This window comes from Microtus oregoni, unplaced genomic scaffold, assembly GCF_018167655.1.
Source record: "Microtus oregoni isolate MIOR12 unplaced genomic scaffold, Mior012 000094F_ref0000399, whole genome shotgun sequence".
NCBI classification, from domain to species: Eukaryota; Metazoa; Chordata; class Mammalia; order Rodentia; family Cricetidae; genus Microtus; species Microtus oregoni.
The window spans coordinates 2,747,157-2,763,086 of record NW_024544707.1 but is presented as its reverse complement, the minus strand read 5'-3'; positions in this window follow the sequence as shown (position 1 = coordinate 2,763,086).

The window sequence follows — 15,930 nt, the reverse complement described above, 5'->3', positions numbered from 1 at the left end:
TTATATGATCACTGCAGGTTATGCACGTGAATTTAGCTATGATATTGTACCCCATTGGTATGTGTGATTACTATGTATCACTTAAATATATAAAGGTAGGATACTGTAAGAATGGCAAGAAATGAATGCAGTGCCTTTCCCAACTATTGTGTTTTGTTTTCCCTTCACCTAGCAATTACCTTTTGATTTTCTTATCATTGCTTATCATCTTTAACATTCCAATCATGCCACTAGAAAACCTAATCTTAACTTCCAAACCACCCAGTAAAACAGCACGAGATCATGCAAATAAACTCTGTCAACTTTATGTCATTCTTTCCTACGAATAGGAGAGGAGCCAACCATGACTAGCCATGAAATAATCAAAACATATAGATAAGTAGGGCATACAAATGGATAAATCATTCATTCTACTCAATGCCTATATGAGAATGAAAGCTACGTTGTTTAGGGAAAATCCCTTCTATCCTTTTCTACCTCTAGGGTGATTGGTTTTGCTTATTAATTTACTGCTCAGTTCCCTGTTATTTTAGACACTGGCTAGGTAGAGAGACAGAAGTGCAGAGACTACACATGATCTGTTTCACATCAAGTGACTGAAGCCTAGAATATGACTTGTAATAGTGCAGTAGTGCTCAACATGTGGGTCACCACCCCTTGGAGTTACATATCAAGATATTTACATTACGATTCATAACAGTTGCAAAATTACAGTTATGAAGTAATTTTATGGTTGGGGGTCACCACAACATGAGGAACTGTATTAAAGTGTCACAACATTTGGAATGTTGAGAACCACCATAAAAGTAGGATTAGGAAAAGCAATCTCAGGCTGACTTTTTAAAAATGTCTGTAATGTGAATTGATCACATTCTTATGGAATGAATAAGTCTCTCCCTCCTTCTCTTTCTCCTCCATCATTTTCTTTAAAGAAATACCTTATAGGAATCAGGAAAAATACCATTAAAACAGATGATATATATATATATATATATATATATATATATATATATATTATGAGAGAAAAACAAATAAAAATATCAATATCAATGTTTGATCATATAACATTTTCTTCAACTCTAACTTCCCTTGACTCAGATTTTAATTTGTGCCTCATTTCACTTTCTAAGTGTAAGGATCACCCAGTATGTTATTTTAAAAAAGTATCTCTATAGAGAAAAATGTATAGCTCAATAAAATCAATAAAAAAGTATATCTTCTAGTAGTGCCCTTCTGAATAAAGACAGTAGAACAATAATGTCTTGAATTCTCAGCAAGAAAAATTAACTTTATTTGTTACTTCTCATTTCCAATTTATGTTTTCTGAACACAAAAGTTTGGCTCTTAGAAACAGACATTTCATGGACATGCAGAAGACAAATTGGAAGTGTAAGGTAACTGTGCTGTTTGGATGAACCACTGTGTTTGCTGATTTCCATGTGTGGTCCCTTCCCCTTTTTTTCCTCTCACAGTCCCAAGGAGCTTTCATATTTTCTCAAGCCCACCATCACCCACTGCTATGGTTACAGGGACCAAACAGATCTAAAATAGAACAGGCTTCCTTTTTCTAGTGACTCTGGTCTAGAGACCTTCATGACTAGACTGGGTGTTTGCAGTTTGTGTGTGGCCTGGCAAAGAAAGAGAAAGTAGAAATGGGAAATTCAATGTCAAAATTTCAAGTCCTCCATCTCTTGATCCATGGTACTCACAGGATGTGTGCCTTCCTAGAATGTCCAACATTGCCCACCTGACTGGAATAATCCTGTGATATATCATGTGCTTCTCCAAAACTGCCTTACACAATCTTGTATATCAAAGTCCTAGAGAGAAAACTTTTAAAAAGTTGCTTTACTTATTTTTATTTAATGTGTATGAATATTTGCATGCATATATGTGCCTCACATGCATGCCTGGTGCCTGAGGAAGCCAGAAAGAGGTTTCAGATCCCTTGCAACAAAAGTTATTGATTGTGAGTCACCATGTGAGTGGTAGGAACCAAACCTGGGTCCTCTGTTTAAAGAAGTATGTACTTTTAACTACTAAGGCATCTCTCCAGCCCCAGGAGGAAACTTTTTCCAGATACTTTAATGGATTTTATTTTCATCCCATAATCTATCTGTATCTATCTATCTATCTTTCTATCTATCTATCTATCTATCTATCTATCTATCTATCTATCTAATCTACTTATCTTTCATGATGGAGGAAGGTCATTGGCCAATAAAGAAACTGCTTGGCCCTGTGGGTGGAGTAAACAGAACAAAATGCTGGGAGGAACAGGAAGTGAGGTCAGAGACTTCACAGCTCTGCTCTCTCGGGAGCAGACGCCTCAGCAGAGACGCCATGCCCAGCTCCCGGGCAGACACACAGCATGAAGCTCCGACCCAGGATGGACTAGGCTAGAATATTCCCGGTAAGACCGGTTCTCACAGATTATCAGAGATGGGTTGATCGGGATGTGAGAATTAGCCTGTAAGTACTAGAGCTAAAGGGCCAAGCAGTGCTTAAAAGAATACAGTGTCTGTGTAATTATTTTGGGGCATAAGCTAGCCGAGCGGGCGGCTGGGGTGCTGGGGAAGCGGCCCCGCCGCCCTTATTACTTCACTTTCATGCATAGTCTATAATGTTCTCCAGTCCCTGTTTGATAGCAGTGATAAAAAATTATGAGTTCAGAGTAAGAGAAGGGCAAAGTAACCCTTTTTCTTTGTCATATTCACAGTATTTGGCTTATGTCACATCAGCACTGGAGAAGCATAGATGTAAGAGGTGGCATGGTTTGTGTTCTAACAATGTAGATGGTAAGATTACATATAATCAATACATAGTTTAATAATTAGCTGCTTGAAAACAAAACATAAAGACTGAGCTAACACTGGAGTTTAGAGATATAGTCAGAGATTAGGAGTTGAGAATATGGACACTTTGATAATAAAAATCTGGCACTCTGACTACTAACGGTCTAATAATCTAAAGCATATTAAGTAAGTTTCCTTAACTCTTCTGACTTCCTCTTTTTCCATACTGAAAATAATGTGTAAGAATTTAACTGACCAAGACCCTCTGTATATATGTGACAGTCGTGTAGCTTGATCTATTTGTGGGCTCCAGGCAATGAGAGCAGGGGCGGACTCAAACCTTTTGGCTGACTCCTGGAAACTTATTTCTCATGCTGGATTTCCTTGCTCAGCCTGAATACAGGGGGAGGTGCTTCGTTTTATGGAGCTTGATAAGTCATGCTTTGCTGATGTCCATAGGAGGCCTGCCTCTTTCTGAGCAAATACAGAGAAGGGGTGGATTGAAGATGGTGGTGGAGGGGAGGTGGGGGAAGAAAGTGGAAGGAGAGTAGGAAGGGAAGGCTGAGGTAAGGTTGTAAAATAAATTAATTAATTAAATTTTAACAAAGGAGTTTTGAAATATAATAAGTTGTAAACTTCCTCCTTTATGGGTCTATGTACTTTAGATTTACATCAAATTTTAATTGTTGAATTTTTCAATAATGTGCTGTTTTCCCATAGGTTCTTTATTTCTCTGTTTTCTTTTTTCAGAAAATTTGTATTAAGTTGTCTTAGTAGTGCAGTACATAATAGAATAGTAGCAAAGATATGGAAACTGTTTGGATCTTCAACTATATGCTAGACAGTTTCTTACATAAGTATTAGTATATCAAAAAAATAAGTATTAGTATTTCTTAATCATCACAAAATGCTTATGATAAAAGCAATATGAGTATTAATATTATCTGTTTTCTAGAAAATTGAAATTCACAGATGTTAAATAATTTGCCTCAAGCGACATAGCTCGTGGACAAATCTCAGTATTCAAATACAACTGTGTCCGACAATAATAAATGAATAGCATTTATTGGCATTGACACTTCAAATTTCAGTGTGTTTGAAATGAAATTATCTAAGCTTTCTTGAGGTTTTTTAGACCAAACCCAAGTTCAGCTTTTTAAATGTTACCTCTCATAGCTCCCAGAGAAGAGAAATGCTAGTCATTTCACTATGATGCATAAGTACCTCCAAAGATAATTAAAGAAAAAGGTATTAAATCTATCACACTTCCACCCACAACTTAAAAAACCCAGGGCTTTTCTCCTTGGCTGTAATTCATTCAGTTAGTAAAAATTCAGATGACTTTGGGATTCATGACTGATGAGCTAGATCACATACACTCCTAGAAAACTAGTGTTTTCACAGTATTAAGGTTCCTTGCAAGGAATTCACTTGGTAAAGTGATTATATGTCCCTTTTCAAATACAACCCTGAAATAATTTCCTGAGTGCCTATAAATGGCTGCAAGTTACGGGAAACAGATGAAAAACAGTACAGAAGCTTTGCATTCCTCTTTGAAGGGATTTGAAGTTGTTCTGTACGTTACCCACAGATACTGAGGGCTTGAAGCTGTTAAATAACAACCATTTTTGGCCTTTAGTGAGATTGTTTTGAATGCTCTAGAGGGAATGGTTTACGAAAGAGAAAAGGAAGTGAGCAGAATATTTATGGGACTTTTATTAGTCAAGATGACAAATGTTCAGGTCTTGACTTATATGCAGGGAAGGAAGAGGAGGAAACAAATCAGATATGTTCATAAATAATTAGAAGAAGGGAAAGGGAAAGATGACCAGAATAATACCATGTTTTTTTTTTTAAACTTAACTAATGTGGTGCATGGTTGTGCTAATAGAAAACGGGCTAGTGAATCTGAGATAGAGACAGTGAGGAAATTGCCTGCCACCATACTTTGAGGTCTAAGTAGTTGCTGTATATTTTGAACTTCTGCATTTGGAGCTCAGAAAACAAAGTTTGGATAGAATACAGATCAAATGAGGATGCACTGAATGAAAACTGAGTAAAGGATTCATGCTAGACGGAGCCCATGAGGGACTTTAATTGCTTTGGTATGTGGACAGGGAGAGTGTCACAAGGAGGAGAAAATGCTTTGATTGATTGTGAATGGATAAAGGAGTCTTCTGATTAAGGTAGTCCAGTGAATTAAGAAACTAAGGACTGAGCCTTTGTGGTAGCAGTGTTTAGAACAGATGTTAAATTAAAGGATATTGGGGACTGAATCAGTTGGAGGATGTGGAGGCAGCCTATTGTTTGTCATAGGCCTGTCTGTGAAAGAGAGCAAAGGCCGAGCAAATTAGAGAAAAAATAGGGCTTGAAGGTTTTGATCCTATTGTTGTCGTTTTCTTTAGACTGAAAATACTTTAATTCATATGTTAAAAGGAAAAAGAAAGTGGGAGCAAGCTTGTCAAGGAATCCAAGTATTGAGTAAAAGAAGGAATACCTTTTCCCACTGAGTTGTGAGGGAAAAAGGATTTAAGAACAGTCACAGAGGTAGACAAATTTGTAGAGCTAGAGGCAGGAAGTCGTGGAAGTTTCTGCCTAGTGACCTTGGTTTTTCTCTGCTGAGTAGGAGATGATGTCATCTGCTCAAAGAGAGAGGTGGTGGTGAGAGGTTTTTTTTTTTTTTTTAAAGTATTTGGATTTGCTCCTAAGAATAATAAGAGAAGGTGTTGTCCACAATCTCTGAGCTACTCTGAAGCCCTATTTGGTAAAGCTTTGCCAAGTCCCCCTTCATGATTGTGTCCCGACATTGCCTGCCCCTAAACTTAGCACCCCATCTTACAGCTGCAGCAGTACAGAAAGTATCGGGTTTTAGTAAGGGGCATGTGTTTCAAGGATGAAAGCAAACGGTTGTTGAGAGTAATTGAAGTGAGGCCCATGTTGTTCCGACGAGATAGAGAAGTAAGTAAAACAAGAGACAAGCTGTACCCTGAGATAAAGGGAGGATGTGAATGACTGTAGGTCAGAGAATAAGCACACTCCCAGAAAATAGTAAGAATTAGAGGTGTGCTGACTTAGAAGGGTCCATTAGTGAGATGTCTAAATTAATGTTTAATAACTAAAGCAATGTTTGCCGCAGGGTGATGCGCAGATGTGACTGAAGCAGTTTGGAAAATTATTTGCTGTAATTTTTTTTTAAAACTGGACACCTTCAGTTGGAAATAGGAAGCACATTATTCACCAGAACATTGAAACCTTGTAGATGATGCAGGGATGTGAGACAGTAAAGTACCTTAGAATATAGTCCCCATGAAAGAAGTGGGTTAGTGGCCAGCGTACAGCAGCAGAGTGAAGGGAATATTGATATAGCTAGATGGTACGCTTCTGAAAAGACAAACATTTGGGCATGAAAAGGGGAGTTTTAGTCTGGAATTGGCAATGTGAACAAGAAAAATAAGTGTGATCCCCGGAGATGTGAGAAACATGGGGGAGCCAGATCCACTCTTTAATAGGTTTCAAGAGAAGGAGTTAACTCAGGACTTACTAGTTGTTTCAGTCCTGGAGAACTGAGACTGCATTTTATTCTATTAACTGTTTAGACTTAATTTTCTCTGTCCTTACTTTTCACAAGTGTAAAGGAGGGTTTTGCATTGTAGTTCTCCTACTTAGACGTGGATGGTGAAGACAGGAGAATCAGATAAACTGTAGTACACAGTACAGTACACGGCAGCAGAAGCAAGAGAGACTGACTCAATAAAGTTGTTTTTTGATGGCCACACATGCAAGTTCTCTTTCTGTCTGTCTCTGTTTGTCTCTCTCTCTCTCACACACACACCACAAATAAATAAACAAAATAAATAAATAAATACTTATGTTTGTTGTTCCTTTTGCGAAACTACAGCTCCCAGCATTCCCCTGGACTATGGATACCAGCGCACGCAAGCGCAGGACACCTTTCCCAGAAGCCTTTGCATTCCTTGTTAAAAGGCGAGGGTCGCCACAAGCCCCCCTTTCCCCCCGCCTCTCCTTTCGTTTCCGCACACCTGTACCTTACCTGTCGTTACCCCTCCCCCATCAAAGTGCACCCACGTGGGACCACGTGTCTGTGTCTCCTTCCCTCGCGTAATGTCTTCACTCTCTAACCCCGCAGACAAGAAAGCCAGAAATAAGAACAACAATTGGTGCCCCCGTCGACTCAGTAACCTTTCCGTCCTGGTACCTGGGGCCCTGGCCTCTGGGCTCCCTGGCACCTCCTGGAGCTCAGGCCTCACCAGAACAAGGTTTGAACCGACAACCCAACTGCCTCCACCTGTTTCACACAGCCAGATACCACTAACAGCAGCTGATTTGTGAGTTTACCTGGGTTGGCTTGCCTTCCTATTAAACGCTCAAAGACTGTCTGGCCGGCTCTCTTTGGTGCGTCCTAGGTAAGGTTGCCGACTCCTCCCCCTCCCCCCCCCCCCCCCCCGGCCTTCTGCCCTCTGCTAAAACCTGCTTCTGTCTGCACCTGGAAGTTCTGTGCTTCCAGCTTCTCTCTCTCTTTTTCTAATCTTTTTCTGTCTTCTCTACGGGCCTGCCACAAGGCGGCTGCCTCCGGGCAGCCCCCCAAAAGCTTAATTGTCTCCTCCCAGCCGGGGCTTTCCCCGTCGGTAGCTGGGTTCGGGTCGATTGGGCAATAGCATGCCCCCTGACTACACGGACGCCTGTACTCAGGGCTGCCGTGTTCGTGGTACCGCGGTACCTTCTGGGGACAGTCTCACGGTTCTAGCCATGGGTGCTAAGCCTTCTAAGACAATTCCCCCATCCTCTCCTCTCGGTCAGCTTCTGGAAGCTCTAAAACCTCACGCCCTGATTCCCTTCGTAAAACTGTCTACGTTAATCTGCCTGTGCTCTAAAACTCGTCCAAAGTACAATTTACAGGGTTCCTTCCAGTGGCCTTCTCAGGGTTCATTTGACCCCGACATTCTACGGGAATTGGCTAATTTTTGTCACCGGTCAGCTAAATGGAAAGAAATGATGTACATTATGGCATTCTTTTATATGGCCCTAAAGACTGACCCTTCCGCCTCTTCCCACTGCTCACCTGCCCACATGTTCTTAGCAATGCCATTCCTCCAGGAACCCTCTGCTCCTGCCATGGATCCAGCGGATGAGCCTCCACCCCCCCCCGACCTTGAGGGACCACCCCTTCCTGCCCTGCCCCACCAGGCGACACCTCACCTATCCCTCTTTCTTTAAAGGTTTCTTCTAGGCACAAAAAGGACTCACCTACACCTTCCCCCCATGATGCCTCTAAACGTTTCATTCCTAGGTCTCCAGGAGTCCGGCATAAATATTCTTCTGGGTCACCTACCCGCTCCCCTAAATCCCTGAGAAAGTCCCGTTCTCCCCGCTCCAGATCTCCTAGTCTCTCCCACCCAGCCTCACCCCACTTTTCCCCCAGCAGGTCACGCAAACAGCTAAAAATTTCCTCCCGCCACAGGTCATGCAGATTGTCGGAAGCGTCTTAGGATTCCTCCGGGTCACCTCCCTGCCCTACTCCACCCCCTCGATCTTCCAAAGCCCCCTCAGGCTCTAACCCCACCTGCCACCTTGTGCCTTCCTTCACCCCTCTCCTCACGCGCTGGAGCGCTGCAGCAGCGGAGTCTGGCCCTGATCAAGTCAAGTCGGCCGCCGTTCTGCCCCTGCGGGAGGTGGCTGGCGCGGAGAGCCTGATGAAAGTCCATGTTCCTTTCACTTTATCGGAACTTTCACATATTTCTAAGTTACTCGGGTTGTACACAGCTGACCCCACTAATTTCACAAAAGAATTTCAATATTTAACCCAATCTTACAACCTAACTTACCATGATATTTATATGATTCTCTGTAATAACTTACTTCCCGAGGAGCGCAGGCAGGTCTGGGAACAGGCTAGGCTGCATGCTGATGAAGTTCACCAAACCCTGGCCTCCCATCCTCCGGGGGCAGAGGTGGTGCCAGACCAGGAACCCCACTGGGATTATAACTCCCCCGGGGGCATTCTGGCCAGAGACCAGTTCCTAACTTGCCTCATGGTGGGGCTTCGTAAAGCTGCTCTCAAACCAGTAAACTATTCTAAACTCGCAGAAATTTTCCAAGACACTAAGGAAAATCCTTCTGCATTTCTTGACCGTCTTACTAAAGCTATGTTACAGTTCGCAAACATGGATCCAGAATCCACTGAGGGTAGACAGCTCCTAATGACCCATTTCGTCAACCAGTGCTACTCAGACATCAAGGCAAAGCTCAGACATTTAGAGAAGGGTCCTCTAACCCCACAGGCACAGATCCTGGAGGTGGCTTTCAAGGTGTACCACGCGAGAAACGACAAGGCCCAGAATCACTGCCATGTGATAACTGCACCCGCCTGGCCAGCTGAGGAGATAAGCTGCCAAGCTTAAAGACACCAGGATCAGCCCCCTCTACTCCAGTCTAAGGAAAACAGTGGTCCCATCCATTGCTTAATCCTCCTGTGTTAATACACCCTCCCTTCTTTAAATTCATAAATAACCATTCAGCTGTCATTACAGATACCATCATCAAATATGGAGTCAGGGGCTCAGGCGGTAAGCAGATTCTCAACAAAGCTCCTTAACATAACATATCAGGTGCTGACTGCAGCAGTGACCCCTGAAATGTTAAGGAATATACGGTTAAAATCTATTTCTTTTGAGACACTTCCCTTAAGCTCCAGGAAGCCAGCCCGACCCACCTAAACAAATCAAACACAAGCAGATCATTAACAGAATAAGTATCATTTAATTTTTTTTATCATTCTTAACCCCAGACCTCCTAAGACTCTCCCACCCCGGATCTCCCCTCTAATCCCACCCCAGATCTCCCCTTTAATTTCCCAAACCTCCTCTCCCCTTTTTTCCTCTCTACTAATGCGACTTTTGTCTTCCAGCATCTTAACGATGACCCAGCTACTCAGAAAAGCCAGACAGATGCAATTTCTTCAATCAGCCACCTCAGACGCCAGCGGACAGGACAACAGCCACGACCTCAAATGCCAGCAGACAGGATATAACCAACAAAACATCGCCAGAATAATTGAACACTCCCTGGATCCCTGGATGCCCAAAGCCAGAAGGAAGCAGTTATGAGAGAACAGGCTATGCCCCCATTCCCTACCCATTTTTTTTAATAAAACCAAAAAAGTGAAATGCTGTTCCTTTTGAGAAACTACAGCTCCCAGCATTCCCCTGGACTATGGATACCAGTGCACGCAAGCGCAGGACACCTTTCCCAGAAGCCTTTGCATTCCTCGTTAAAAAGCAAGGGTCGCCACGAGCCCCCCTTCCCCCACCTTTCCTTTCGTTTCCGCACACCTGTACCTTAACTGTCGTTACCCCTCCCCCATTAAAGTGCACCCACGTGGGACTGCCACATGTCTGTGTCTCCTTCCCTCACGTAATGTCTTCACTCTCTAACCCCGCAGACAAGAAAGCCAGAAATAAGAACAACAATGTTCCTCTCTAAAACCAGTCTGTCTTTTTAATTACTCAAGCCTAGAGTTTTTTTAATTTTTTTTTTATTTTTTGGTATGTGTAAATAGATTTAGTTAGAAGGAAGGTGTTATTATGCAAATCAATACAGAATAAAGGTTAAACAGTATAGATGGAGTCTGGAATTAGAGTGACTGGGCTAGGATTCCACACCCAGCACTTACGAGTTATGTGAATAGATAGGTAGATCATTTAATTGTTTTACCCTCAATTTCCTCATTGTGAAATGATGACACTGATTTCCATTTCTCAGGGTTACTATATGAAACAAATGGGTGAGTCATCAGCCAAGTGAAGTAGTAATAATAAATATCAACTAAAAAACAACCAGATCCAAGGATGTATTTCTATTTTAGGTATCTAATCTGTAAAGAGTTTGGGGGAAAATATTTTTATTTCACCTATATTTTCCATTGATAGTTTTTTGAAAACATGGGTACTATTTACCAATGAGCATTTCTTCCTTAAAAATCTCTTGTTCATAAATTTAGAGCATCTTGAACATTAATAATATTATTATTCTCTTCTGTTGATAATTTAGATAGAATCAACCATACTTTTGTTCAATGATTAATACAAAGAACTACCTGACTTAATAATGAAAACAGCTAGATAAATTGTCAATTACATATATAATATTAGGTCAATTAAAACATCAGAAAAGTAACATAATGTTCAAATTCTGTTAACTTTTTTTCATTTGTCATCCAGATAGATTCTCATAATAAAAACGACCTTCACAATTTTCAATTTCCATTTATTCTTAGGCAGTAGCCTATTACTCTTATGAGACATTTATTGCTGTATGTCCCGTGAAAAAGAAAATAATTACTTTATTTAATTCTACTGAATAAGAGTTCTGCATGTTTGATATCATCTAAGGTCTCACAGACTTCCTAGGGATTGCAGAAAGTAAGTAAATTTCCCTTTTCATACAAAAACAAACATCTTTTTCTAAATTGGTATGTAGAACCTCCCAGATTTTGCCAACGTTGGCTTTTGATCTAAGCTACACACCTAGTGAGACAACATGAGACTCTTGAGAGGAAATCTTAAAAGCCAGCATGTATTTACCTTTCATTTTGGTGATTTTTATGTTTGCTCCACAGTCCGTTGAGTAAAGTTTCATTAACTTTATTAGCACTGCTTCTTAGAGCTGATTTCTCATAGAAAACACGGATCCATATAACCTCACATTTTCCCCTTGAGTGGGAAAAGACTTCAATAGCTGTGAAACTGAGTGTTTATTTCCATTTCACACCTTTCCAGACACATTAGTTAAAAGTTACTGTTAACTCGTGACATTCTGAATTACCTTTAAAGTGTTATGAAGGGATACTGTGAAATAAGTCACAATCAGTTTCTTGTAGTCAGGCACATAGACAAGCTTGTCCCATTTGTCCTCTGATTCCTGCTTCTTCTTCAAAGCCATCTTACGTTGGTTTAGTACTGAGAGATGGTGTAGTGATTTGAATGGAGTGTCTCACTAAAATGCTTATGTACTGAAAGTGATCAGATCATTAAAGCACTAACTGGAACTATTGATAAATTAATGGCCAAATGGCTTGTTAAGAGATGGTGCCTGGTCAGAGGATCATTCTGGTTATGTTTTTCAAGGGTATATCTTGTACCTTTTTCATCCCTACCAGTCTCTCTACTTTTTGCTCACCATGAGGTGAATATCTTTCCTCACATTGGTTCTCAGCCTGTGGGTTGTGACCCCTTTGGGGGTTGCATAGTAGACATTTACATTGTGATTCATAACAGTAGCAAAATTACAGTTATAAAGTAGCAAGGAAAATAATTTTATATTTGAGGGGTTACCACAATGTAAGGACATGCATTAAAGGGTCACAACATTAGGAAGGTTGAGAACCACTATTCTACTATTTGTTCAATATCATAATAATCTGCATCATCTTTCCCTAAAAGCAATGAAGCCAGCAGACTACAGAAAGGACCATGAGTGGAAAACTATTCCTTCTTCCCTTTGTTTTATCAGGCATTTTTTTGTATCAGTTAGAAGAAATGATCTACACTGGTTGGAAATACTAAACATTTTGTAACAATGAGGAAAAATTGCCTATTTGGGTTTGTTTTGGAATATTATTATAAGATGTGTTACATTTGTTTATGCTTTGAAATATTGGTTTAATGGTGGAAAGATGTGCTGCATTCTTTTATGTCGTATTTGTTTAACTCTATGAACTGTGTTACTTTGCCTATCTAAAACACGATTGGTCTCATAAAGAGCTGAATGGCCAACAGCAAGGCACAAGAAAGGATAAGTGGAGTTGACAGACAAACAGAATAAATAGGAGAAGAAATCGTGGAAGAAAGTTCAAGGAGCCAGAGGAGGAAGAGTGGAGGGGAAAGGGAGAGTGAAAAGAGAAGGAGGAAGACATCAGGGGCTGACTACCCAGCTACACAGCAAGACACAGAGTAAGAAGTAAAGAAAGGTATACAGAAATAGAGAAATATAAAAGCCAAGAGACAAAAGGTAGACCAGTTAATTTAAAAAAAAACCTGGCTAGAATCAAGCCACAGACATTTATAAGTAATAAGTCTCCATGTGTATTTATTTGGGAGCTGGGTGGTAGGCCCCCCAAAGAGTGAAAAGTCAAAGAGTTAAAAAAAAACAGCAACGTGGATTGTAAATACGAAATTTAATGTTGTACATCCTCCTCATAAGTGGATTTTCTCATCTTAACTGAAAGAAAACCAAACCAAGGAAATAATTTAATCTTTTTTCATATTACCTTTATCAAAAATCACTAAGTTGTTGGAAAAGCAGTTGAAATGATTAAATTCATTCTTTCTTTATGGTCTCCCAAGACATGAGTAAAAGAATATTTTGGTTCTATTCCTTGGATCAAACTGAAAAAATGAGCGAGACATAGGGGCTATTTTTTAAAAATGGAGTAAAATCCAGAGTTCTATTATGTTCTGACTACCATAAAAGGGGTTAGAGAGAAGCTAAGGAGGAGGTCAATGTAAATTCATAAGGGAAGACTTGCTGGGGAATGAAGTCTGGACTTTCACTGTGGGTAGGAGTTGGATAGTTGTAGAAGTGATGGTAAACTGAGACAGAGATAGAGGGTATAAACTACCTGGAAATATAGGCAAAAGATATACATAGAACTACAACAAGACAAACCTCATGGAAACAACAGGAATAAGATAGTAGTGATCTTACATCACAGAGAGACACTGCTATGTATTGGTGAAATATGATGAAAGCAAATGTCTACAATGGTTGTTACAATACAGTCAGCCTGTTCTTCCAGAGTTTCTAATTTAATAAGTAGCTTTGGATAGACCAAGTAAATTTACATTTGTACTTAATTGCCAAACGGGATCCTGCTGACCCAGAGACTACACACTGAGGACCACTCATCTACTTCACAAAACTTCAAAACAAAACTACAAACTAAATATCACTGTTCATCAACCATGTTGAAAAGCTGAAAGATTGAGAAATACAGGATCACCAGCACTATCTGATGAGACTGACCATATTCAGGTTGTGCTGAAAGATAGCAAGTGTGTTCTACAGGCAAGCTTTTGAAATAGCTATGACTTCCTCAAATTAGGGTTATCAAATTTAGGAAGGAAATGTATGAGCATATGTATAATGGGGGCAGTAGAGATGTACTGTGATCCAGCAGTTTAGTCAGGCCTTAATTCTGACTTTCCCCCAGCTATTTGGATATATTAGTAAAAAAAAGATTTTTGTTATCTTTTCTGACAGATACTGCAAGGAAAGATTTACTAAGCTGCATCCTTGACTGCTATAGTGGAATTTCCTTAGTAGAGTCCAGTTTTGCACACCATAATTTACATTGGTGTGATCCTACTTGGGACATCACAGTTTTGGCCAAGTCAACAACACCTATTAAAACTAGGTCATAAATATGCAGTCACTTAGCTAAGAAGAAGGACTTCAGCAGGGTAGGTCCTGGAAAAGAATTCGTCCAGAACCAGTTTCTGTTGAGCTGATCCATTGAAAGGCCTCATTAAACGGTGTCCATGTTGTATGAATGCCAACATATTCACTTTTTTTTTCATGTAAAAATAGTCCTTAATGGTGAGACTAGCCCTGAATGAAACCAAGGTAAATGTTTATTCTGGAAACTTCCTGAAGAGGTTTGTTTTTCTAAATCTGAATCAGAGGGAGAACAAAGGTGAGGATTCAGAAACTGTAACTCCCAAATTTGTACTTAGTACCTTAATGTGCTTCCCATAGCCTATTATTTTCTCTCACTTTGAAAAATTCTTTGCATGTCCTAAGAGAAAAGGAGAACTCAGAATTTCAGTGTTTCAGGAGTTCATTGGTGATGAATGGTCCTGTATGTGTGGTATGACAAGCAGACATTAGTTTTAGGCTAAATCACCAGGCATAAGATTTACTAAATGGCAAGAACCAGGGATAAACTACAGAGGAGTTCTTGAAGTTACCTTGGAAGCTTGAGTTTCTCAGTCATCTTCTATTAGGAACTTTTGAAAGAGGATATGAATCACTCTACTCATCTGATGCTTGCCTCGCATTTCACCTAATATTTTCTGAATCCCTTATATGTTTATGCTGAGATGGTAGTAATACATTCACTGCTTTATACTAAGCTAGTCAACCTCTCATTCTCCGTCTGGGTCTTTAGTGGATTTTTATTCATCCATTTCTCATTTGGAAGAGTATCCATGGAAGTAACAATCCAGTCTAGGTAGGCACATTCTTGGCTGTAAGCTGGAAGACCTGGACTATGGTATTCATTTTCCACTAGTTTTGCCTGATTATAGACAAGGGATATAAATACAGAATTCTGTGACTTAGTAGCTCTTAATGTGGGCAATGCATATGACTGGCTGTTTTGTAAGCTGACTGTTGGTGATAAGCATTTTAAAACTGAATGATAATTTGAGATATATTCAATTCAATCAGTATTATAAAAGTCAAAAATAGAATATAGTTTTTGAATGCACAAGTAGTCTTTCTTAGAACAATAGATATTTAAACGAAAAATTTGTGTTAACTCAAAAGAAAACATTAACCATACATATGGTAATGTTAATATTATGAAATTAGGAGTCAGATGGAAAATTAATTAATTGGGGGGGAAACAATTTCCATAGCTAGAAAAGGAACATAGATCCCATCTACTTAGCTATTTCTTGTTCATTCATTGTGTATTTACTGTGCAGATGCACACTGTTAACCCAGGTGCCCGAGTTTATAGTTTCAAATAAAAACATAATTCATCCTGGCCCTTGAGATACTCAGTTTAGCATGTTGGGAAAATGTAAACAGGTATTAACAATGTAGCACAGTAAATTCTAGAGAAAAGCAATAAATCAATTGTCTTGGAGAACTTAAAAGGAATGAGTGCAACATTATGAGTGGGAACTGGGGAGACCTGATAGAAAAGACAGCTGTTCAAACTGAACCTAGTTTAAAGACCACATTTAAATTAAACAAAATATGTACAGTACTACTGATAGTGAATGTGATTTTGGAGAAATTATAATTTTTATAGTAATATTAAGTTTGAGGTTGCAAAAACTTATAATGTAAGGCAAAAAACAGGAATAGAGGTTAATTTGAAGGAGGTAAG